This window comes from Pseudophryne corroboree, chromosome 2 (genome assembly GCF_028390025.1).
Source record: "Pseudophryne corroboree isolate aPseCor3 chromosome 2, aPseCor3.hap2, whole genome shotgun sequence".
Lineage (NCBI taxonomy): Eukaryota > Metazoa > Chordata > Amphibia > Anura > Myobatrachidae > Pseudophryne > Pseudophryne corroboree.
Genome location: NC_086445.1, coordinates 634202634 through 634229572, shown reverse-complemented (window position 1 = coordinate 634229572; position 26939 = coordinate 634202634). Strand labels below are relative to the sequence as shown.

At 47.6% G+C, this 26939-nt stretch overlaps 1 protein-coding gene across 6 annotated transcripts in view; it reads left to right on the top strand.

Annotated features, from left to right (window-relative positions):
* Positions 1-26939, top strand: part of ANKS1A (ankyrin repeat and sterile alpha motif domain containing 1A) — a 599988-nt gene that overhangs the window by 31771 nt on the left and 541278 nt on the right. The window lies entirely within an intron of this gene.

Sequence of the window (26939 nt, the reverse complement as noted above, 5' to 3'; positions counted from 1 at the left end):
GGTTTCATCGTTTCATGTGAACCAACCTATTGTGGTGCCTGTGGCTGCGGGGGACTTGGAGGATTCCAAGTCCCTGGATGTAGTCAGGGCCTTGAAAATTTATGTAGCCAGGATGGCTCGGGTTAGGAAAACAGAGGCTCTATTTGTCCTGTATGCAGCCAACAAGGTTGGTGCTCCTGCTTCTAAGCAGACTATTGCTCGTTGGATCTGTAACACGATTCAGCAGGCTCATTCTACGGCTGGATTGCCGTTACCAAATTCAGTAAAGGCCCATTCAACTAGGAAGGTGGGCTCTTTTTGGACGGCTGCCCGAGGCAGCTTTGCCGAGCGGCGACTTGGTCGGGTTCAAACACTTTTGCGAAATTCTACAAGTTTGATACCCTGGCTGATGAGTACCTACTGTTTGCTCAATCGGTGCAATAGAAATCTATATTTTTATATCGAAAAAATAAGATTTTAAACCTACCGGTAAATCTTTTTCTCCTAGTCCGTAGAGGATGCTGGGCGCCTGTCCCAGTGCGGACTAAATTCTGCAAGACTTGTATATAGTTATTGCTTACATAAGGGTTATGTTACAGTTTTGATCAGTCTCTGACTGATGCTGTTTGTTTCATACTGTTGACTGGTTCGCATATTCCAGGTTATACGGTGTGGATGGTGTGGGCTGGTATGAATCTTGCCCTTGGATTAACAAAATCCTTTCCTCGTACTGTCCGTCTCCTCTTGGCACAGTTTCTCTAACTGAGGTCTGGAGGAGGGGCCTAGAGGGAGGAGCCAATGCACACCCATTCTAAAGTTCTTTATATTGCCCATTTCTCCTGCGGAGCCCGTCTATACCCCATGGTCCTTACGGAGTCCCCAGCATCCTGTACGGACTAGGAGAAAAAGATTTACCGGTAGGTTTAAAATCTTATTTTTTTCTATATAAAAATATAGATTTCTATTGTACAAAATACAGGTGAGTGCTCCCAGTGCTTTCCCTATAGCTAGTGTGTTTATATAAATTATTTTATGCAAAAACAGATATGGTTAGATAAGAGGTTGATTTATTTAAATAATTAAAAAGTTTAAAAAGTGGATGCAAATTTCAATATAGTAGAATTAACACATAGAATAGTCCTCTATTGTTAAATTACTTTTTGCTGCGGGGTACACTGGGCTCCACAAGGATTAACATCGGGGTGTAGAGTAGGATCTTGATCCGAGGCACCAACAGGCTCAAAGCTTTGACTGTTCCCAAGATGCACAGCGCCACCTCCTCTATAACCCCGCCTCCGTTCACAGGAGCTCAGTTTGTAAGTTGGTGCCATGCAGTAAGCAGGCATTCAACAGGGGGGCTGTTCCCGCAGCCTATACTATAGCTTAATTTCAAAAGAGAGAAGAAATTTGAAGGGCTGCAGCTGTCATGAATGTCAAATAGACATCCTCTGCTGCAGCTCCATCATTCCCCCAGCGGCGCTGTATACTCCCGCGCCCTGGTTGCCGGGTAACCACAGCGGAGGCTCCGGTGTCCTTCCTCGTCAGTCACGCACACTCGCCGCTGCCCTCCGGGATCGCGTGGCCGCAGGTACATGGGGAGGTAAGAGGTCTCTTTGGCCCGCTATTATCGCGATCCAGCACGGCTGTTGGAGGTGGGCTGCACGCGCTGGTGTGGACACTGTATAGGGGAGCCGCTCCACTAGTCACCGGGAGACAGGGCACAGGTGGGTTTTTTTTCTCCTATAAAAACCCGTTTTTATACAGCCCGCAGTGCCCGGTGATGAAGCCAGCAGAAGGATAAGGCCTAACCTGTAGCCCCTCCCCCCCCCCCCAGCGCGCCATTTGAGTAAATGTTCCCACCCTGGAGCTGCATATCTCTCCCTCACTCCCCGTCAGCCGCCATCACACGGAGTTGCGCTGTTCCTGGGACTGCTTGGGCAAATCCTCCTCTGTAAAGCCGCCTGCTCGCCAGCGCTGTGCATTTTACAGGACACTTAAGTATTCTACCTGTCAAGGGACAGTGTTAGTTAAGAAAGAGTGCATACATTCAGGGTTGTGTGGTACAAACACCCTGTGATATACATCCAGTATCTACTGTTTTTGTTATATCTACTGTTTACATATATAGCTATCATGAGTATTACTTTGTATTGCTAGTCCAGTGCAGTTTTATGGTTATGTATAATTTCTGCATTGTACGCTTGTGACTATATATGTGTGTGCATGTAGCTGCTGCGTGGCTGCCATCTCTGGTATTTCGCTCAGCTTGCTACTCCTATATTCTGTGACCTGAGGCTAAGTGCATCAGGTTTATTAGCTGATATAGGTATTTCACAAGATATACTTGCTGTGTATTTTTCTTTTTGATTCATAGTCACCATATATCTCTCGGATTCCCGGTTTGTGCTGACACAGTCACACTGCACTGGGAGTTCTTGCTAAGGTATATAGCTGCTAACATTGTACTAGGTTGCCTGATATTGTGCTTATCATTATGTCAGTTACACAGGGCAACGGAACTGGGGCTTCTCCCACATTGCGTAGTGGTGATGCTGCAGTCACTTTTGAGGATAACATGGCAGCAGAGAGTTCAGGTTCAGGGGGTTCCTTACCCCCCAGTGGGTCTGTAGCACTGAGGTCAACTAATGACCCATCTTGGGCTACCTTCTCCACATTGTTGAATACGCTGGTAACTAAACTTACGCCCCCCTGTGGGACCTCCTATGCCACTGCAGCAATTTATGGTCCCTGCTGTCAATCCGCCGTGGGCGGATCAAATCTCAACACCGTTACAGCACTTGAACCGATCGCTGACTAAAAATAAGTCTCACTCTCGCCCACCTAAGACTAAGTCGTCTTCTAAACGGGGTGCTACATCCTCACAATCCACTGCTGTCCCGGACACATCCTCTGAGGAGGATGTTACATATACTGACCCCACAGACACTGACTCTGATGGGGAAGGGAAGTCAATGGTGGATGTCCCTGATTTGATTGAGGCTATCGGGCTCATTCTTCAGGTCTCTGATGAACCTGAGCCTGCTGCTGTCTCTAAAAATCCGGATAGATTTAAATGTAAGAAGGTGGTTAAACAAGTTTTACCTCATTCTCAACACCTGGCTGACATACGTCCGGAATCCTGGGAAAATCCAGGTAGGAAATTCACACCGCATAAGACTGTTGGCTCGCTATCCTCTCTGCGGAGCTATGTAAAAATTGGGAAACTCCTCCGCCTGTAGATTCTCATGTGGCTCGCATGGTAGTTTCCTCAGCTCTGCCAGTAACTACTGTCACCTCTCTGTAGGAACCGACGGATAGCCATGTGGAGGGTTGTCTGAAAGCGATTTACACCCTAACGGGGGCTGTGCAAGGGCCAATCATTGCAGCAACTTGGGCTACTGAAGCTGTTGAAGCATGGGCTCCGGAGCTGGAGGCGGAGCTGCCTTTCGACACTTCTGATCATGCTACACTATCTCTCGTATATTACCACGGCTTCTCAGTACCTTAAGGAGGCGGCTTCCGATGTCGGGGTGCTGGCGGCCAAGGCTGCCACTACGTCTATCTTTGCTCGCCGCATCCTGTGGTTGAGATCCTGGTCGGTGGATATGGATTCTAAGAAAACCCTGGAGGTGCTTCCTTTTAAGGGGGACATTCTTTTTGGTGAAGATCTGAATAAGATTGTGGCTGATCTGGCTACTGCTAAAACAGCTTGCCTACCTAGTACGGCTCCTTGCACGCAGAAGGCTAAAAGTACTTTCCCTTGGCCCTTTTGTCTTCCAGGTAAAGCAAAAGGTCAGGCGTACCCAAAGCAGACTCGTGCTTCCAAACCTGCCAAGCCCAGACCGAAGCGGGCCTGGGCTGCCCGTCAGCCTGCTTCCAAAACTGACAAGCCTGCCGCATGACGGGGCGGGCCTCCCTCTGGGGGATCCCAGGGTGGGGTGGTTGACTTCCAGGTTTTGCCCAGGAATGGTTGAAGACCACTTCAGATACCTGGGTAAGGGAAGTCGTCACTTGAGGTTACGCCATACCCTTCAAGAACCGTCGCCCTCATCGATTTTGCCTGACAGATGTCCCTTTAGACCCGATGAAGGCAGTCACTCTTCTTTCGGTGGTACAATCCCTCCTGACCACAGGAGTGGTAGTACAGGTGCCTCTGGCTCAGCGAGGCAAAGGGCTCTATTCACCGCTGTTTCTAGTCCCGAAACCGAATGGGTCCTCTCGGCCCATTCTCAATCTAAAGTCCTTGAACAAGCATGTGAGGGTCTCCAAGTTTCGTATGTACACTCTACGCTCTATTGTTCTGGCCTTGGAGCCTGGGGACTATATGGTCTCCCTGGACATACAGGATGCCTACCTGCATATTCCTATTGCAGTGTCTCATCAGCAGTACCTGAGGTTTGCGGGGGGCAACCTTCATTACCAATTTCGGGCCTTACCCTTTGGTTTGACAATGGCTCCCTGAGTTTTCCCCAAAGTAATGGCGGTCATGACGGCTACACTCCTACCGTACCTAGACGATTTTGTTGATCCTGGCAAATTCCCCAGAGATTCTCCTGTGTCATCTAGATCTGACTGTCCAGTGTATGACAGCCCACGCGTGGCTTGTCAACTGGAAGAAACCATCCCTGGTTCCTGCTCGGAGCATGGTACACCTGGGAGTGTTAGTGGACACTCACAACCAACGGTTGTTCTTGTCTCAGGAGAAGGTCCTGAAATTTCAGGACATGATTCGATACTTCCTATCTCGTCCGCAAGTGTCGATTCATTCGGCAATGCAAGTGCTAGGTCTCATGGTGTCTGTTTTCGACATGGTGGCGTATGCTCCATTTCATTCTCGCCCTCTGCAGAAGTTAATTCTGACCAAGTGGGATGGCCTCCCTCACCGGATCAGATCTCGCTTGATCTCCTTATCTCCGGAGGTCTGCCTGTCACTGAGCTGGTGGCTTCAGGACCAGCGATTGAGTAGGGGCCGTCTCTTCTGGATATCCAACTGGGTCCTGCTGACGACTGATGAGAGGTTGGGGCGCGGTGTTGAAACAACACTCCTTTCAGAGTCGGTGGACCGAGGATGAGTCGCTACTCCCGATAAATATTCTGGAACTGCGGGCAGTGTTCAATGCATTGACAATGGCCCAGCATTTGATACAGAACAGACCTGTTCAAGTACAATCGGACAACGCCACCACGGTGGCGTACATCAATCATTAAGGCGGCAGTCGAAGCCGCATGGCAACGAGGGAAGTATCAAGGATTCTTCAGTGGGCAGAACGCCATCTGCCGGCCATATCCGCAGTGTTCATTCCAGGGGTCCTAAACTGGGAAGCGGTCTTTCTGAGTCGTCAGGACGTACACTCTGGAGAATGGAGCCTCCATCCAGAGGTGTTTCAACTTCTTGTGGACAAGTGGGGCCTTCCAGATGTGGACCTGATGGCGTCTCGACACTCCACAAGGTTCCGGTCTTCGGAGCAAGGACAAAGAATCCTCGAGCAGTGTTTGTGGACGCTCTGGCAATTCCATGAAACTTTCGGCTGCCGTACGTGTTCCCTCCGGTGTCACTCCTGCCCAGAGTAATACGGAAGTTCAAGCAAGAAAGCGGAAACCTACTTCTGGTAGCTCCAGCGTGGCCCAGGCAGCACTGGTTCTCCCGATCTACAGCGCCTATTGTTGGATCATCCCCTTCTACTTCCACAATCACCAGACCTCCTCGTTCAGGGCCCTTGTGTTTACCAGGACTTGGCCCGTCTGGCTTTGACGGCGTGGCTTTTGAAGCTTTCGTCTTGAGGGCCAAGGGTTTTTCTGAGGCGGTCGTTCAAACTATGTTGAAGGCCCGTAAGCTGGCTTCTGCTCGGATTTACCATAGGGTCTGGAATGCTTACTTTACTTGGTGTGCTTCTCATAATGATGACGTTTTCAAGTTTAGTACGGCCAAACTGTTGGCCTTTCTACAACAGGGCCTGGACTTAGTATGAAGACCAAAGAATAATAAAAACTGCTTTAACAGCGCCTCTAAATTAAACAAAATAAATAAGGTTGCCCTGGTACTATGCGCTGCCGTAATAAACACTGTGTGTGTATAAACAACAGAAATGGAAAATTGAGTAAAAAACGGCTACGTAAGGTAGCTGGGAACGTTATAACAGAGAGCCGACGTGTATAGATAAGAGTTTATTTAAACAAAAAGGTTAAAATAGTATACACACAATAATTAGTAAAACTTAATTAGATACCATGAGATAATATTATTATTATCTCATGGTATCTAATTAAGTTTTACTAATTATTGTGTGTATACTATTTTAACCTTTTTGTTTAAATAAACCCCTTTTTATTTATACACGTCGGCTCTCTGTTATCATAACGTTCCCTGCTACCTTGCGCAGCCGTTTTTTACTAAATTTTCCAGGGCCTGGACTTAGGCCTTCGTTTGGCCTCCCTCAAGGTTCACATTTCTGCCTTTATCGGTTTGGTTTCAGAGAAAGATTGCTGCCCTACCTGATGATCATACATTCACTTAGGGCGTGTTGCAGGTTCAACCTCCTTATGTACCACCTGTGGCCCCTTGGGATCTGTCGGTTATGGAGGCCTTGCAAGAGTCTCCGCTTGAGCCTCTTGCGTCTGCGGACCTTAAGTGGCTTCAGCTAGAAGGGTCTCGGACTTTGGTGCCTTATCCTGTAAGTCCCCCTATCTGATTTTTCACCGTGACCGGGCGGTTCTTAGAACGCGTCCGAGTTATTTAGCCAAGGTGGTGTCTTCCTTCCACCTTAACCAGGAGATTGTGGTTCCGGCCTTTAATTCTCCTGAGTTGTCCTCTAAAAGTGGTCTTTGGATGTGGTTCGGGCTGTCCGTATCTGTGAAGAGAACTGCCTGATTCTCTCTTTTTACTGTTTGGATTTCACAAACGTGGCTGGTCTGTTAACAAGCAGACCTTGGCCAGATGGATTAGAATGGTGATTGCACATGATTATGTACAGGCTGGTCTTCCAGCTCCTGCTACCATCAAAGCCCATTCTACTCTGTTGGTTGGACCTTCTTGGGCCGCCTGCCGTGGTGCAACCCTTGAACAGTTGTGCAAGGCGGCTACGTGTCCTCGGGGAACACGTTCATAAGGTTCTGTGCCTTCGATACTTCTGTCTCCCAGGATGCTTTCTTTGGACGCCGGCTTCTTGTGCACGCTACAGTGTGTCCCCTCCCATAAGGAACTGCTTTAGGACATCCCCAATGTTTTTCCTTGTGGAGCCCAGTGTACCCCGCAGCAACAAACGAGATTTATGGTAAGAACTTACCGTTGTTAAATCTCTTTCTGCGAGGTACACTGGGCTCCACAAGGCGCCCACCATGACGCACTTGGCTTCTTTGGGTTTGTATGGCATTAGCCGCTGACACCCTCTCCTGTAGTGAGTGTGTGGTGTGTGTGGCTACTAGCGATTGTCGTCTGTTACCTGCTACTGCATTGGACTGATTAACTAAACTGAGCTCTTGTGCACGGAGGCGGGGTTATAGCAGTGAAATGAGCTACCTGCTAGATTGTGCCTGGCCAGTCTAGCACCGGTGATAGCGACGCGCGGGACCGCACATCGCTGTCACCGGCACCTCTACACACGGAGCGATGTGTTCCTAATTTCTAAGCAATCTAGTCAGATTGCTTACAAATTAATTGAGCGTCGCTCTGTGTGTACCCCTCTTAAGACTCTGTACCTGAACCGTCACTGCCTACTGAGGGTCGTGCAGGTCAAACCTGGCTGAATATATTGTAGCACCCCTGTGAGGGGTGGCTGCTCTGCTGTTCCAGTGTTTCTTTCCTTGCGGTTCCCGAAGTTTTGGTGTGAGTGACCCGACAGTCTCCAACCAATCGGATTCCAACTGCTTTGATTACGTGGCCAGATTCCTGCTTCAGTTTGCGAAAGCACCACCTATCTAAACCTGTCCGCAAAGTCATCTGTCTGCCTAAGCCTACTAGGATACATCTGTCTCCAGCTTCCTATTATTGTCCCCCTAGTTTGCTTCTTATCCCAGATTTGCATTCCCTTCACATCCATTCATTAGTAGCATGTCTGTATCAGGAGGGGTCTCCTTAAAAGCGCCCAGCTTCATACACTTTCCTGAAAAGTGGGCCATCCCTAAGGCTCCTGACCTGAGCCAAGACTCCAGAATAGTGACAGTTAATGTATAGTTCTATTTTAAAAAATAGAAGTTATGGGGAATTCAAGTCCTGTAGAACTAAGGATTATACTTGGGTCTGAAAGGGTGGGATGTACTGTCGCCAAACTAACTTCAGTTTATCCTATAGGTGTTCATCATTAGAAGGAAAGAGGTCAGAGCATAAATAACGAAGGCTGTCAGGGTTATTCCACACCAAATCAACACAGGGTTTCAAACTGACCGTTTCAGATTGTAATGAAACTTGGTTTTTTGTTGCCTTGGGTGTAAAGATAAAGTAAAAATCTTAGGCTGATACTGTATGTACACTGCTTTTGAAGGTATATGCCTTTTATGGCTGCAATTTTTTAACCAAAAAAATTTGATAACATTTTTTGATATTGCATTGCTGATCACCTAATTGAGCTAGAGATTTGGGCAAGGTCACATTTAAAACCTTTTTATGGGGTTTCAAATTAAAAATGTAAAATTATCAATTTCGATTTTCTTAAAAAGCCATGTTTTTACATTCTGAAAAAAACTCTCATTGTTCAACTGTTAACAGATGCCCGATGGTTTATTTTGGGATCATCTGCTACAGAAGTTTTTACTGCTACTTGATGGGTTTGAACTGACTGAAGACTTAATTTGTTTTTAGTATTTCCATTTCATAAAGGGCATACATTCGGCATGTTGGGGTTAATAGATTCACCTTACACAGAACATCTACCATAAGAATCCATAAAACATCCCACTTCCTTGTGTATGAAAGATGTTGATGAACCAGTTGTATGGAGGAATGTCACTTTCACTTCATCAATGTTTTTATTTTTCTCCAGAATAAATGTGAGCCACCATTTGTTGTCATAGACAGCAGTTATATACCCTCTAATATCGGCAAGTGGGAGCTTTTCATGGGGATATTAATTGCCATCTGTTCCAATGATTTTTGTGCAAAGGAAAAGGTCTTCACAAAGATTTTTGTTGTGGATGCTGCAGGTACAGATATATCCTCATATATCTAGTCTCAATACGCCATGTAGTGCGAGATGCCTGTGGTGATTTGAGCCACCAGGTCCTGTGCAACTAACATTTTGTCTAAAATGCGTCTTAGTCACAATGCAGTGCGACTAGGACGCACAAGGAGACTAATTTGCTATCCAACGCTTGTATATTTTGTTTGACAGAAGAGTATATTTAATAAAGTGCAGGTTTTTAGAAATGTAGATGTTGCCCATACCAACCAATCAGATTCTTCTTCTTATCCATCACCTCCTGGAAAATAATAGCTAGAATCTTATTGGTTGATATGGTCAATATCTCTACTTCTAAAAACCTACACCTTAGTAAATATACCACTAAGTCTGTATACATAGCAGAACAAAACTTGTATTGGGAAAAGAGCTGCAGCTGCTACATTGTAGAAGTTGATATACTGATTCAGAGGCTTAAGGTGCGTACACAGTGGCAGATATGTCGGCCGTTATATTGAATGGCCGATATATCGCAGGTCCATCGGCCAGTGTGTACGAGCGATATGTCTGTGATCTCCATTGTTCACAGAGATATCGCATCGGCACTGTAGCACAGCCAACGGCCAATATATCTAATGATATATTGGCGCATCGTGCGGTGTGAACGGGCGGTCGTACACTTGCAAACGCTAGCGGTGATTGACAGCACAACTGGGTGGGCGCATGTAAATGCCCGCCCATTTCGTGATGTTGGTACTGACGGATCGGGCAGTGTTTATGCACAACACACTGTCCGGTCCGTCTGTAGATATATCTGCAGATACATCTACAAGTGTGTACACAGATATGCAAGTGTTGCATATGAAATTAATCAGTACAGTCTCCTGGGGCGTCCTAGTTGCATTACGTTTGCGACTAAAGGTGCATACATACGGATAGATTGGAAAATTATCCAATATCGTTAATGATTTCCAGGACAAATAATTTGGTGTCAAATAGTGAATGACTGGACAAACAATCAATCTTTAACGATTATCGTTTATGCAAAAATACACCAGATTCATCTCGTCTTGGTTAAAATTTAAATAAAGGGTGTGGCTGAAGTAGAGGACATAAAAAGCACCAACCATTTAAGGTGAGGCTTGGTTTATACCTGCATTTGATTCTTGTACTGCACTGCTTTGATTAGCTTGCTAACAAAGTGTGTTGAGTTGCTTTGGCATGAGGGACACAGTGTGCATTGTCATGGGGGACACTGCATAAACAATGCTGGCCAGTGTCTGGGGGACATGCTGGGTGACTTTACACAGGTATGGCACACATTGGTGGACAGTGGAAAATACATTGCTGCAAGGTTTATAAATACATTGGTGGCCAGCAGCCTTTCAGCGGGATGCGGTCAACATCCCGCTGGACGGGATCCCGGCGGTCGAAATACCGACGCCGGAATCCCGACCGCCACAATCCCGACATATTCTCCCTCCGTGGGTGTCCACGACACCCATAGAGGGAGAATATTATAGTGTGCCGACCGCCGGGGTCCCGTCCAGCGGGATTACGTACTGATCCCCTTTCAGCAACATGTGCTTACATGCTACTTGTAGAAACTGTGAAAACAAAACAGATGAACTGCTGTCTGTGTCTCTTCTCCATCCAGCCTGGCATAGAATGAGGGAATGGTGGTGGGGAGTGGTTAGCCAGTCTTTCAGCTTTCATCAAATCGTTCATCGTGCATACACACAAAACAATTTGAACACATTGCAAAAGAATGGTCTATGATCTTTCTGCATGCATGCATGAAAGATCATAAACCCCTATAAATGAGCGGTGGTTATGCTCATCTGTAGATATATCTTTCATACACACGGAACGATTTGAGAGAGGGGTCGTTATGATCGATCGGGAATGCCCACATCTTTTGCCAAATTTATCCATGTGGATGCTTTTTCGGGAAAAAAAAAAAAGGGAAAAAGAAGCCCGAAGTTAGAAGATTCTGCTGCAACCTGGCATGCTAAGTGGTCTGTCTAGCGTGACTGCAGTAGAGATGATGTATGAAAGCATGGCATTTCTGGGTCCCAGGAATTGTTACTGTGTTTTTGAAGCAATCATCCAGAAATATTGTTGTGATGTAAGAATCTGATTATCATATGGACGTTGCAGGCTTGCTCGGGATGCTATGTGCCATCTACACTATTGCAAGGCCTTTAGCCATGAGCAGTCACTGCAAAATGCCATTCTTCTATGCCTAAATCCTCTTTGATACCCCTTTCACATTGCAAATGCCGGGTCCCACCCTGCAATTGTAAATGGGTCCTTCCCGGCATTGGACCCTAAAGGCTGTTTCATACGCGGCGCTTTTTCCCGTGCCGGTATTGTAATTACTAATGTAAGGGGTAAGGGCCTTTCACACAGCCCGGCCCCGGCCCGGCTGCTGGGTTGCAACCGGAAATATCCACTGAAAAGTCCAGCTGCCGTGTTGGGGCCGTGCCCTCCTTGTAGGCATTGAACAGAGTGTGTGAATGGGTGCTTTCACACACAACGGTTTTCTTTTTTTTTTTTTTTCAAGCCGCTGCTGTGCATGTGCACAGCATTAAACACTTGTGTGTGAAGACACTGATGGATGGCAAAAAGACAGACAAAGTTTGTCCGGCTTTTCTCTTACGTCCTAGAGGATGCTGGGGTCCATTTTAGTACCATGGGTTATAGACTGTTCCGCAGGAGCCTTCGGCACTTTAAGACTTTTTAACAGTGTGAACTGGCTCCTCCCTCTATGCCCCTCCTCCAGACCTCAGTTTAGAAAATGTGCCCGGGAGACTGGATGCAAACCAGTGGAGCTCTACAGAATTCTGCTGGAAAAGACTTTGTTAGGCAACAGCTTCCCCGCTTCGTGGGCCCTTGGGAGGGGGGGGGGGACTGGGGGGGAAGTAGGAACCAACTTCTCAATTAGTTCAATGGCTCTGCTTCCGCTGACAGGACACCATTAGCTCCTGAAGGGCACTGAACACAGCCCAAGCCTGGCTGCTGGTCACTCCCACAGCACTGCCGCCACCCCCTAACAGAGCCAGAAGTCAGAAGGCTGGTGAGTATTTACCGGAGACCTGCAGAGATGGGCCTTCCGGTCATCATGGCGGCATTAAGGTACCAGCGCAGCGCGCAAACATGTCTCAGCACAGGGTGCAGGGTGCGTGAGGCAGGGGGCGTGATCTGAGGACATGAAGAATAAATCCTTACTCTCACTGGCGTCAAAGTACACATGGGAGCCGCTGGTGTACATACCCCTGCCAGTATAAACATTGTATTACTGAGGCTGAACCGCGCCATTACAGGGGGCGGAGCTTCTCCTCAGACTCTGCTAGTAACACTTTGGCGCCATTTTCTCCTCACAGAGACGCCGGAGCGCTGATCCTGACGCTGTTTCTCCTCACACATCGCTGATACAAGTACCAGGCTGTTATAGAAGGGGAGGGGAGTGCATAGTTTATTGAAGTCTGTGGACTTCATATTGGGTAAAAAGCGCTGTGTTTGTGTATTTACTGTATGCAATACATATAGGGGGAGCCTGGTGTGGACTGGCAATTCCCTCTGGGTCTCTCTGACAGACTTTAGGTAGATCTGTCCCCAATAGCTCCCCTGTGTGTGTGTGATGTGACTGAACCCAATTTAGAGGCACAAGAGTGTTCTAAGCCTGCGTGGGTGAGAAAGCTGCAGAGTAATATGTCTAAGCTAGCAAAGAAATTCTCTGAGTCTGAACAACAGACAAAGCAATGGAGACAGTCTGTGGAGGATGCTCTGTTTGCTGATTCCTCCACGTCACACATTAGGGACCCCTCCTGTTCCCAGAAAAGGTCTCTGGCCCAAATTATGCAAAGGGACACTGACACAGATTCCGACACTGAAGTCGACACTGGGGATTTCAGGGGGGTAGACCCCAAACTGGCTAAGAGCATTCAATGTATGATAGTTGCTATAAAAGAGGTGTTGGAATTTCCTGACACAACACCTCCACCTGAGGAAAAAGATTATTTTAAATTAAATAAACAGGTGGGGACTTTTCCTCCGTCTAAGGATTTAAATACATTCTTTGAGGATTCCTGGGCTAACCCGGAAAAGAAGTTTGTTATCCCTAGAAGGTTGTTATCCCTGAAAAGGATAGGCGTAAGTGGGAATCACCCCCAATGAATAGATACCTCAGTCTCAAGGTTGTCAAAGAAAATCATTTTACCTGCCCCAGGGTCAGCTTCATTAAAAGAACCTGCTGACCGCAAATTAGAGATGACTTTAAAGTCCATCTATGTTGCTACGGGTATGTTACTCAGGCCCACAATTGCTTCTGCGTGGGTAGGCAACGCAGTGGAAAAGTGGGCAGACAATTTAATTGTGAATATTGACACGGTAGATAAAGATGATATGCTGCAAATTCTAGGTCATATCAAAGATTCTGCAGGTTACTTGGTTGAGGCTATGAAGGACATTGGCTTACTGGGCTCAAGGGCCTCTGCTATGGCGATTTCAGCTCGTAGGGCGTTATTGATTTGCCAATGGAATGCTGACGCTGAATCCAAAAGAAATATTGAGTCGCTCCCCTATAATGGTGAGGCCCTCTTTGGAGAGAAACTAGATGCAATGATATCAGCTACTACGTCTGGCAAGTCAGCATTTCTGCCGTTGGCTTGGCAACTACACCGGTTAAAAAAAAAAAAAAAAGTATATCATTCTCATACTATGCAGTCCTTTCGGCCCAACAAGTACAAAAAGGCTAAGAGTACCCCTTTTTTTCACAGGAAAATGGAGAGGAAAAGGTAGAAAATCTACAACACCCTCAGGCTCCCAGGAGCAGAAGTCAGCAACTACTTCTGCAAAAGCCACAGCATGACGCTGGGGCACCTTTGCGGGAATGCGATCGGGTGGTGGCACGTCTACTATATTTCAGCCAGGTCTGGCTTCACTCAGACCTGGACCCTTGGATATTACAGATAGTATCCCAGGGTTACAGGTTGGAATTTCAAGACCTTCCCCCATGCCCATTTTTAAAATCATCCTTGCCAGTTTCTGCTCAGGACAGCACAAACGTCCTGAACGCAATACACAAATTATGTCAAGACAAAATAATTTCCTTGGTTCCTGCCGAACAAAGGAACCAGGGCTTTTATTCAAGCCTGTTTGTGGTGCCGAAGCCGGATGGCTCGGTCAGACCGATTTTGAACCTAAAATCTCTGAATCTTGATTTGAAAAGGTTCAAATTCAAGATGGAGTCCCTGAGAGCGGTTTTCTCCAGCTTGGAAGAAAAGGAATTTCTGGTGTCAGTGGATATCAAGGATGCTTACTCTCATGTCCCCATTTTCCCGCCACATCAAGCATACCTGAGGTTTGCAGTTCAGGATTGCCACTACAAATTCCAAACATTACCGTTCGGACTTTACACGGCTCCGAAAATATTCACCAAGGTGATGGCAGAGATGATGGTAATTCGCAAGCAAGGAGTCAACATAATTCCATACTTGGACGATCTCCTCATAAAAGCGAGATCCAGGGACAAGCTACTCCAGAACGTAGCATTATCCCTGAAGGTGCTTCAACAACACGGTTGGATCATCAATTTTCCAAAATCCCAGTTGGAACTGACAATGAGATTATCATTCTTGGGAATGATACTGGACACCGAGGTACAGAGAGTATTTCTACCGGTGGAAAAGGCTCAGGAGATCCAGAGCATGGTCAAACAACTTTTGAGGCCAAGAACAGTATAAATTCATCAGTGCATTCGCCTGCTGGGGAAAATGGTAGCGGCTTATGAAGCGCTACAATATGGCCGATTCCATGCCCGGGTTTTCCAGTGGGACCTACTGGACAAGTGGCATGGGTCGCATCTCCACATGCATCAAAGGGTAACCTTGTCAGCGATAGCTAGAGTTTTGCTCCTGTGGTGGCTACAGATTTCTCACCACCTGGAGGGACGCAGGTTCGGGATTCAGGCCTTGATCCTGGTGACCACGGATGCAAGTCTCCGAGGATGGGGAGCAGTCACGCAGGGCGAAAGCTTCCAAGGAAGATGGTCAAGTCAAAAGACTCTCCTTCATATAAACATTCTGGAGTTGAGAGCTGTGTACAACAGTCTTCATCAAGTGGCACACCTTCTTCAAGGTCGTCCCATACAGATCCAGTCAGACAATGTAACGGCAGTAGCTTACATAAACCGTCAAGGCGGAACAAAAAGCAGAGCGGCGATGGCAGAGGTGACAAAAATACTCCTCTGGGCAGAGAGACATGCAAAAGCTCTGTCGGCAATTTTCATTCTGGGAGTGGACAACTGGGAAGCAGACTTCCTCAGCAGACACGATCTCCATCCAGGAGAATGGGGCCTCCACCCAGAGGTCTTTGCGGAGGTAACAAGTCGTTGGGGCGTTCCTCAAGTGGACATGATGGCATCTCGTCTCAACAAGAAGCTTCCGACATATTGTTCCAGGTCGAGAGACCCACAAGCAATAGCAGTGGATGCACTGGTGACCCAGTGGGTGTTTCAGTCGGTGTATCTATTCCCTCAACTTCCACTTATTCCAAAGGTTCTCAAGATCATCAGAAGAACAAGGGTTCGAGCAATCCTCATTGCTCCAGACTGGCCAAGGAGGGCCTGGTATCCAGATCTTCAAGAGTTATTACTGGAAGATCCTCTTCCTCTTTGCGAGGACCTGCTTCAGCAGGGGCCGTTAGTTTATCAGGACTTACCGCGGCAGCATTTGACGGCATGGCTGTTGAGCGCCAGATCCTAGCCCGTAAGGGTATTCCCAATGAAGTCATTCCCACACTTATTCTGGCCAGGAAAGGGGTAACGTCCAAACATTACCATCGTATTTGGGCAAAATATGTATCTTGGTGTGAATCCAAGAAGTCTCCTGTGGTGGAGTTTCAATTAGGACGACTTCTCCTATTTCTACAGGCGGGTGAGGATGCTGGATTGAGATTAGGGTCTATCAAGGTTCAGATTTCGGCCTTGTCCGTTTTTTTTCAGAAACAGTTGGCTTCCCTTCCTGAGGTCCAGAAGTTCGTGAAGGGGGTTCTGCGCATCCAACCTCCCTTTGTGCCTCCTGCGGCGCCATGGGATCTTAATGTGGTGTTGCAGTTCCTTAAATCGGACTGGTTTGAGCCTCTGCAAGAGGTGGAGTTGAAGTTTCTCACTTGGAAAGTGGTCATGTTGTTGACCTTGGCCTCAGGCAGATGAGTGTCTGAGTTAGGAGCTCTATCACATAGGAGTCCTTATTTAATATTTCATGAAGATAGAGCTGAACTGAGAACACGTCAGCACTTTCTTCCAAAGGTTGTGTCTTATTTCCATATCAACCAACCTGTGGTGGTGCCATTGGCTTCTGACACCTCAGCCGTTTCAAAATCCTTGGATGTCGTCAGAGCGTTGAGGACTTATGTTGCAAGAATGGCTCGGATAAGGAAAACAATCTTTGTTTGTCCTCTATGACCCCAACAAGATTGGGGGTCCTGCTTCTAAGCAGACTATTGCGCGCTGGATCAGAGGTACCATTCAGCTCATTCCACGGCAGGATTATCGTTACAGAGTTTGGTAAAGGCCCACTCTACAAGGAAGGTGGGTTTGTCTTGGGCGGCTGCCTGGGCTGTCTCGGCTTTACAAATCTGCCGAGCTGCTACTTGGTCAGGTGCAAACACGTTTGCTAAGTTTTATAAGTTTGACACCTTGGCTGCTGATGACCTTCAATTTGGTCAGTCCGTTCTGCAGGAACATTAGCACTTTCCCGCCCGTACTGGGAGCTTTGGTATATCCCCATGGTACTAAAATGGACCCCAGCATCCTCTAGGACGTAAGAGAAAATAGGATTTTAATTACCTGCCGGTAAATCCTTTTCTCGTAGTCCATAGAGGATGCTGGGCGCCCGCCCAGTGCTCATTTTTTCCTGCAAATTACGTTATCTTTTTGCACATGTGTTTAGATGTTGACAGCTGTTGCGTTCTGCATGCTGGTTGGCATGAGTTATGTTAAAGGTCATGTTAGCCGACATGTTTTTGTGTATGGTGTGAGCTGGTGTGAATCTTGCCACAAGTTTAATAGTAATTCCTCTCTCGAAAATGTTAGTCTCCTCGGGCACAGTTCCTATACTGAGGTCTGGAGGAGGGGCATAGAGGGAGGAGCCAGTTCACACTGTGAAAAAGTCTTAAAGTACCAAAGGCTCCTGCGGTGCCGTCTATACCCCACGGTACTAAAATGGACCTCCGCATCCTCTACGGACTACGAGAAAAGGATTTACCAGTGGGTAATGAAAGTCCTATTTTTTGCCATCTGGGCAAAACCACTGCGTGTGAAACAGCCCAGTTTGCTCCCCGACCAGGCAATATGCTGGGTCAGGTTGCCATAGCAACGGGGGCGGAGCCGGCGCTAGGAGATGAGCTCATCTCCGCACCACCTCTCCCTATACTGTATAGTGAACGGGTCCCGGGTTGCATCGACCCGGCAACCCAGGAATAACGCTGCTTTATTCCCGAGTTGGATTACTGGGTCCTGCGACCCGGGAATTCGACCATGGCCCTTTCACACCACACAGCGACTCTGCAATATGTCTGGTTGATACCGGGTTAAGTTGGCAAAGTTTTCCTTGCTCTTAAAGTGTGGAGCTGACCCATCAGAGAAGTAGAAAATCTTTTTTTGGTGGTGTCAAGTTTTGTCTTCAATAAGTTTGAGTTTCCTCTGGAAGCAATAGACTGCCACTGTGTTGTGTTCCTGCCAGTCTGAAATAACAGCATAGCTAAGATTCTCGTTTTTTGTTTCTCTGTTGTAATTCACCACAAATGGGAGAATTGTAGTTTGAGCTCTGGACCAGTGATAGCTCTGGGCCTAATCCTGTATGACAGATGAGTAGTTCTTGGCAAAATCAAGAGTAGCTGCAAATGATGTATCTGTTTTAGGTTTCCTTTTAATATGGTTCATGAATGAACTTATGAACTTTGTTGTTTTGCCACAAAGTAATTTTGAATCCACAGGCAGTTTGACACAAAATAAATTGATGTCTGTAGTCTCATCTCCAAACCCTCCTCCACAGGAACTGCATTTGAAGTGAACTGGAAAAACGTGTAGTGCCTCATAAATGAAATTTTCATGAATCACTCAAAAATAAATGCTCTTGTAGAAAGTGATGTCATCATGGTCCCAAGACACAACTTTGGGGATTTATTGACAACAACGTGAACATATTTTTTTTATTTTTATTTTTTACATTTTTTAAAACTTGTATTTTTAAAAAAAACAATTTTTTTTTTATTGAAATATACTGCTGTTATATAGCATATGGAAGCCAATAAAAACTAAGTTTAAAATGAGACCTTGCCCAACTTTAGCTCAATTAGGTGAGCTACAGATGCTATTTAAAAAAAATGTTAATAGTACATTTCTCATAAAAAACAAAACAAAAAACATTTGCAGCTTTAAAGGCATATAACGTCAAAATCAGTGTGCATATCAGTCGAAGATTTGGGGGTTTTCTTTACACCTATGTGTTTCTTATGTAGCGCTGCATATTCTGTTGCGCTTTACAATTGGAACAAAACTGGGTAAAAACAGACAGACATTAGAGGTAGGGAGATCCTGCTCGCAAGCTTACAATCTATAGTGTTCACGCTAGGCTGTTTTAGCTGGGCGTCGCGCCCTGCCCGATTTTTATTTTTTTATTTTAATTTTTTTTAAAGGGCCAAATCTGCCCTCCCCTTTCTGCGGCGCCCTGCTAAAACAGCTGTCCGCTTCCTGCCCTCCCAGCGTGTAAAGATATTCACGCTATGGGAGAGATCTTGGGGAAAGCCCAGCACCTACGGAGTGATGCCGTCGGCTGCCCATGCCCCTTGTAGTAACGTCTGTGGGCCGCACTGCCCACTTCAATGATGTTTTGCCGAGCACAAACACGTGCCCCCTCAGTCTGGCGCCCTGCCCTCTACAATTTCTAGAGGGGACAATAATCTATAGATATTATAGTGTGTATGTATATATCTCTTATAGGCAAGATAATTACAGCATTAGTAAGAGGCGGGTTAAGTTGGGCATTTCCCCAAAAAGGTATAGATCTAATGTATTTTTCGTCCCTCTGAAACTTTCTACAAATGCTTTGCCTTGCTGTGTAGATAACGGGAAAACATGGTTGTCGATTCTTTTTGCCTTTGACATTTGAAGAAGGGTGTTAGGCAAGTAAAGATAAAACAAAGCCTTCTCCATTTGTTAAATATTCAGAATGCAAGAGCCAATCTGAGATGAACTGAAATTGAGCAGCAGTATAAAAGTTGTGGATATCTGGCACGGCTGAGCCACCATTTTTATCAGCTTGGATGAGTCTAAAGCTGGATATACACCACTGCAACACCTTCCCCTGACTGCCTGTCGCACTGACAGAGTGGCCTACTGAAATAAGCATATACACTTACCAATCACCGCTTGATATGTCTGTCCTGACATCCAGCTGAGTGGGCATTTGAATTTGCCCATCCAGCTGTGGCGTCTGTACACCCAGCCTAATGCACCAATACATATGCAGATATATTGAGCATGAACTCTGCATTAGAGCCAACGCGACATGTCTGTGAATGACATCGTCATTTATATCTTTCCATACATATTTCTTGGCTTGATACATCACCATCTTAATTGTACATACACATATGTCCAAATGTGTAGTTTATGCACTCTTTTGGAGTCTATTATCATATGAGGTGCCAAAATTTCCATAGAAAGCTTACTTCCCCCAACAACATAAGCGTAAGCTGTCATTACTGTAAGTCAATTTCTTGTTTTACCTATGCATAATGATCTGCTGGGTGTGGTATAGATGATCTACACTGTCTAGATAAATGGTCATTAGGTTGACCCAATATGGTCGACATGCGTTGGGTTGACTTGGTCAAAAGGCCGACATGACTGGTCATCACAAAAAAGGTTGACACAAGTTTTTTTTCTGTGTTCTTTCTGCTGCGGGGTACACTGGGCTCCACAAGGATGGACAATGGGGTGTAGAGTAGGATCTTGATCCGAGGCACCAACAGGCTCAAAGCTTTGACTGTTCCCAGAATGCACAGCGCCGCCTCCTCTATAACCCCGCCTCACTGCACAGGAGCTTAGTTTTGTAGTTGGTGCTGCAGTAAGCAGGCACATAACAGAGGGGCTGCTCCAGGCAGCCCTAAGAAGAGCTTTTTTTGAAGAAAAAAGTGAAGACTTCAAGGGCAGCAGCGGTGGTAAATGTCAGAAGACATTCACTACTGCAGCTCCAGCTCTCCCCAGCGGCGCTGTACACTCCCGAGCCCTGGTTGCCGGGTAACTATAGCAGGAGGCTCCGGTTTTCTTCACGTCAGGCACACACAACGGGGGCTCTCCGGGATCGCGTGGCCGCGCATCGGGAGGTGGTGAGTGGGTCCCGCTTGCGGGACCCGATCTTTATCGCGATCCGGCGCGGTCAGTGGGAGGCGGGTCACGCGCGCTGTCGGTGGACACTGTGACAGTACAGGCGATCCCACTAGATCACCAGGGCATGGGTGCAGGTCAGGTTTTCTCTCTAAACCATTTTCAGTAGCCCACAGTACCCGGTGGTTTTGCCAGCAGGGGGATAAGGCTTAGACCTGAAGCCCCTCCCCCAGCCCCAGGGCGCCATTTCCTGCAAATGTTCCCGCCCTGGAGCTGCATATCTGTCTCTCCCTCACTCCCTGGCAGTGTCTGGGCACCATTATCCCTCAGCTTCACTGTTCCTGGGACTGCTTGGGCAAATCATCCTGTGTAAAGCCGCCTGGTTTGTCAGTGCTGTGACTTTACATGACACTTAAGTATTCTACCAACCTTTTTAGACAGTGCTAGTTAAGAAAGAGTGCACTTAGTCAGGGTTTTCTAGTACAATTACCCTGTGATATACATATAAGCTAGTCCAGTGCAGTATTATTGTTAGTAATAACCTCTGCATTGTACAAACTGTGACTATCTGTGTGTGCATTAGATAGCTGAGTGGTGTCCATTTCGTGTCTTTCACTCATCTTGCTATCCCTATATTCTATAACCTGAGGGGGCTTGGTGCGTCAGGTTTTATATTGATATAGGATTTTCACAAAGATATACTTTAATACGTTTTTTTCTCTGTGATTTAGTCACCATATCTCTCCTTTATCTCTGCTAGTGCTGACTACACTGCGCAGGGGTTTGGGTAAGAGGTATTGTGCTGCTGCCATTTGTACTGTTATATTATGTTTGTTTGCTTCTGGGGGTAACTGTTCTGGGGCTGAACACACTGCCGGTGTTGCTGAAGCCACAGATCACTATGGGGAGATTATAGCAGCTGTGGGCTCTGGTTCTGGGGGCTCCTTGCCCCCCAGTGGGACTGTGGCAACGGAGGTACCTAATGACCCGCCGTGGGCCGCTTTTTCCACGCTTCTACATACGCTAGTTAATAAACTAACACCCCCTATGGGACCGCCAATGCCGGTACAACCGTATGTGGTCCCTGCAGCTAACCTGCCGTGGGCGGACGATTTATCTGCTCAATTGAAGAAGTTTAACCAGTCCCTGGCTACTAAAAAGTCTGACCATCGCTCGCCTAAGTCCAAGGGGTCCTCTAAGCGAGCGCTTGTCTCCTCACAATCCACTGCTGTCACTGACACCTCGTCTGATGAAGACGGCACTTACACTGACCCCACAGGTTCTGACTCAGATACTGCTGATGGGGAGGGTGGTTCACATGTGGATGTTCCTGATCTTTTGGAGGCTATTAAGTTAATTCTACAGATTACGGATGATCCCGAGCCATCCGTCCCTCCCAAGAAACCAGATAGGTTCAAGCGTCAGAAGGTGGTTAAACAAGTTTTACCTCACTCTGATCACCTAGTTGATATACGTCAGGAACTCTGGGAAAACCCGGGTACGAAGTTTGTGCCTCAAAAGAAGATGCTGGCTCGCTATCCCCTCGCACCAGAGCTGTCTAAGAATTGGGAAATGCCTCCTCCAGTAGACTCACAAGTGGCTAGGATGGTGGTTTCCTCAGCTCTACCTGTCACTACCGTCACGTCTCTAAAAGAGCCTACGAATAAACGTGTGGAGGGTTGTCTGAAAGCGATTTACACCCTCACGGGTGCTGCACAAAGGCCCACTGTTGCAGCAACATGGGCTGCTGAGGCTATTGAAGCATGGGCCTTGGAGTTAGAAGCTGAACTCTCTTCTGACCATGCTAGACAATGCTTGTCATATATTGTCACAGCTTCTCGCTATATTAAAGAGGCGGCTTCTGATGCCGGTATCCTAGCAGCCAAGGCCTCTACTACGTCAGTCTAGGCTCGCCGGATATTGTGTCTGTGATCCTGGTCTGTGGATCTGGACTCTAGAAAAACCCTGGAGGTAGTCCCTTTCAAGGGAGATATTCTGTTTGAGGAGGAATTAAATAAGATAGTGGCTGACTTGGCTACTGCCAAAACTGCCTGTCTGCCAAGTACTGCTCCTTTTGTGTCGAAGGCTAAAGGTACTTCCTTTCGCCCCTTTCGTCCTTCAGGTAAAGCAAAAGGTCAGGCGTACAACAAGCAGGCCCGCACTTCCAAACCTGGTAAGCCGAAACCAAAAAGAGCCTGGGCAGACCGTCAGCCAGCTTCCAAGGCCGATAAGCCTGCTGCGTGACTGGACGGGCCTCCCCCTGGGGGATCGGCTTCTAGGGTATACCCAGGAATGGTTGAAGACCACTACAGATGCCTGGGTACGGGAAGTCGTCACTCGGGGTTATGCCATAGCCTTCAAAAACCGACCCCCTCATAGATTTTGCCAGACAAAGGCAAACACTCTGCATTCGGTGGTACAGACCCTCCTGGATACAGGAGTCGTAGTACAGGTGCCTCTTGCGCAGAGGGGCCGGGGGTACTATTCTCCGCTGTTTCTAGTCCCGAAACCGAATGGGTCCTCCCGGCCCATTCTCAACCTCAAGGCATTGAACAGGTTTGTGAATGTTTCCAAGTTCCGTATGGAAACTCTTCGCTCTATAGTTCTGGGCTTGGAACCTGGGGACTACATGGTCTCCCTGGATATACAGGATGCTTACCTGCATATTCCTATAGCCGCTTCACATCAGCAATACCTGAGGTTTGCTATTGGCAACCTCCATTACCAGTTTTGGGCGTTAACTTTTGGTTTAACAACGGCTCCGCGAGTCTTCACCAAAGTAATGGCGGTGATTACGGTGGTACTCCGCCGTCAAGGGGTCAGGATACTGCCGTATCTGGACGACTTGTTAATCCTGGAAAATTCCCCAGAACTTCTCCTACGTCATCTAGATATGACGGTCCGGTTTCTACAAGATCACGGGTGGCTCATCAACTGGAAGAAATCCTCCCTGATCCCTGCTCAGAGCATGGTGCATCTGGGAGCGCTATTGGACACCCACAACCAGAGGTGGTTCTTGTGTCAGGAGAAAGTCCTGAAGCTTCAGGACAGGATTCGTTGCTTCATTTCTCGTCCGCAAGTGTCGATACATTCGGCGATGCAGGTGCTGGGCCTCATGGTATCAGCATTCGACATGGTGGAGTATGCTCAATTCCATTCTCACCCCCTCCAGAGGCTGATTCTAGCCAAGTGGGACGGCCTGCCTCACCGGATCAGGTCTCAAATGATCTCATTGACTCCGGAGGTCCGTCTGTTGCTGCTCTGGTGGTAACGGGACCAACAGTTGTGCAGGGGCCGTCCCTTCTGGATATCCAACTGGGTCCTGTTGACGACAGATGCCAGTCTAAGAGGTTGGGGCACGGTGCTGGAGCAACACTCCCTTCAGGGTCGGTGGTCCAAGGAGGAGTCCCTCCTCTCAATCAACATTCTGGAATTTTGGGCAGTCTTCAATGCATTGAACCTAGCCCAGCATTTAATTCACAACCGTCCTGTTCAAGTGCAGTCGGACAACGCCACCACAGTGGCTTACATAAATCATCAAGGCGGCACTCGAAGCCGTCTGGCAATGAAGGAAGTCTCACGGATTCTACATTGGGCGGAACGCCATATTCCGGCCATATCGGTAATCTTCATTCCGGTAGTCCTGAATTGGGAAGCGGACTTTCTCAGTCGTCAGGACGTGCATGCCGGCGAGTGGGGCCTCCATCCAGAAGTGTTTAAACTCCTAGTGGGAAAGTGGGGTCTTCCAGACGTAGATCTGATGGCGTCTCGACACAATCACAAGGTTCCGGTCTTCGGAGCAAGGATAAGGGATCCTCAAGCAGCATTCGTGGATGCGCTGGCGGTTCCGTGGAGGTTTCGGCTGCCGTACGTGTTCCCTCCGGTGTACCTCCTGCCCAGGGTAATTCGTAAGTTCAAGCAAGAAAAAGGAATTCTGCTTCTCATAGCTCCAGCGTGGCCCAGACGGCACTGGTTCTCAGACCTCCAGGGCCTATCGTCAGAGCGCCTAGTTCTACTTCCACAACGCCCAGACCACCTTGTTCAGGGCCCCTGTGTCTACCAGGACCTAGCTCGGCTGTCTTTGACGGCGTGGCTTTTGAAGCTTCCGTCTTGAGGGCTAAAGGTTTTTCTGAGGAGGTCATTCAAACTATGTTACGGGCCCGGAAACCGGCTTCTGCCCGGATTTACCATAGGGTCTGGCATTCCTACTTTGTTTGGTGCGCATCTAACTATTATGACGCTTCCAAGTTTAGTACAGCCAAACTTTTGGCTTTTCTGCAGCAGGGCCTGGATTTGGGCCTGCGTCTGGCCTCCCTCAAGGTTCATATTTCTGCCTTGTCGGTGTGGTTTCAGAGAAAGATTGCGACTTTACCTGATGTTCATACTTTCACTCAGGGTGTGTTGCGTATCCAACCTCCCTATGTCCCGCCTGTGGCTCCTTGGGACTTGTCGGTGGTTTTGGAGGCGTTGCAGGAGCCTCCGTTTGAACCCCTTGGTTCAGCTGATCTTAAGTGGCTTTTCCTTAAGGTGGTGTTCTTGCTGGCTATTGCCTCTGCTAGAAGAGTGTCGGATTTGGATGCCCTTTCCTGTATTTCCCCATATCTGATTTTTCACCATGACTGGGCGGTACTTCGGATTCGTCCCGGTTATTTACCGAAGGTGGTTTCCTCGTTCCACCTTAATCAGGAGATTGTTGTTCCGGCCTTTGTGTCTCCTGAATTGTCTTCCAAAGAGCGGTCTTTGGATGTGGTACTGGCTCTCCGTATTTATGTGAAGAGAACTGCTTCTATTCGATAATCTGATTTTCTCTCTTTGTTTTGTTTGGATTTCACAAACGTGGCTGGACTGCTCACAAGCAGACTCTGGCCAGGTGGATTAGAATGGTGATTGCACATGCTTATGTGAAGGCTGGTCTGTCAGCTCCTGCTCACATTATGGCCCATTCTACTCGGTCTGTTGGACCTTCTTGGGCGGCCCAACGTGGTGCGACCCTTGACCAATTGTGCAAGGCGGCTACGTGGTCCTCCGTGAACACGTACATAAGGTTTTATGCCTTCGATACTGCCGCTTCCCAGGATGCTTCCTTTGGACGCCGGGTTCTTGTGCCCGCTACAGTGCGTCCCCTCCCATAAGGAACTGCTTTAGGACATCCCCATTGTCCATCCTTGTGGAGCCCAGTGTACCCCGCAGCAGAAAACGAGGCGCCCACCCTGACACACTTAGCTTCTTTGATTTGGTATGGCATTAGCCGCTGACACTTCTCCTGTCGTGAGAGTGTGGTGTATGTGGCTACTAACCGTTGTCGCCTCTCTTCCTGCTACTGCATTGGGCTGGTTAACTAAAAACTGAGCTCCTGTGCAGGGAGGCGGGGTTATAAAGGAGGCGGCGCTGTGCATTCTGGGAACAGTCAAAGCGTTGAGCCTGTTGGTGCCTCGGATCAAGATCCAACTCTACACCCCATTGTCCATCCTTGTGGAGCCCAGTGTACCTCGCAGAAAGTTTTAACAACGGTAAGTTCTTACCATAAAACTCATTTTTTGTATGTTTAACATATCTAAACATCATTAACAGAAACGTGTACCCTCACGGACTCTCCATGCTTCGGGATGGTGCCTCTGTCTGCTACCGCTACGCTTGCCACAGTTTACTGTTCCCAATTGTAGTCCACTTGTACAGTGCATCCGGAAAGTATTCAGAGCGCTTGGTTTTTTTCCCATATTTTGTTATGTTACAGCCTTATTCCAAAATGGAATAAATTTCATTTTTCCCCCTCATAATTCTACACGCAATACCCCATATTGACAAGCTGAAAAAAGTGTCCAATGTCATCCCTCCCTTGAAGCATGATGGGTGGCAGCATCATGCTGTGGGGATGTTTATCAGCGGCAGGAACTGGGAGACTAGTCAGGATAGAGGGAAAGATGAATGCAGCAATGTACAGAGACATCCTGGATGAAAACCTCCAGAGCGCTCTTGACCTCAGACTGGGGTGACTGATAATCTTTCAGCAGGACAATGACCCTAAGCACACAGCCAATATATCAAAGGAGTGGCTTCAGGACAACTCTGTGAATGTCCTTGAGTGGCCCAGACTTGAATCCGATTGAACATCACTGGAGAGATCTGAAAATGGCTGTGCACCGACTCTTCCCATCCAACCTGGTGAAGCTTGAGAGGTGCTGCAAAGAGGAATGGGCGAAACTGGCCAAAGATAGGTGTGCCAAGCAAAGGCTGTGAATACGTAGGTACATGTGATTTCTTAGTTTCTCTAACGTCCTAAGTGGATGCTGGGGACTCCGTCAGGACCATGGGGTTTAGCGGCTCCGCAGGAGACAGGGCACAATAATAAAAGCTTTAGGATCAGGTGGTGTGCACTGGCTCCTCCCCCTATGACCCTCCTCCAAGCCTCAGTTAGATCTTTGTGCCCGGCCGAGAAGGGTGCAATCTAGGTGGCT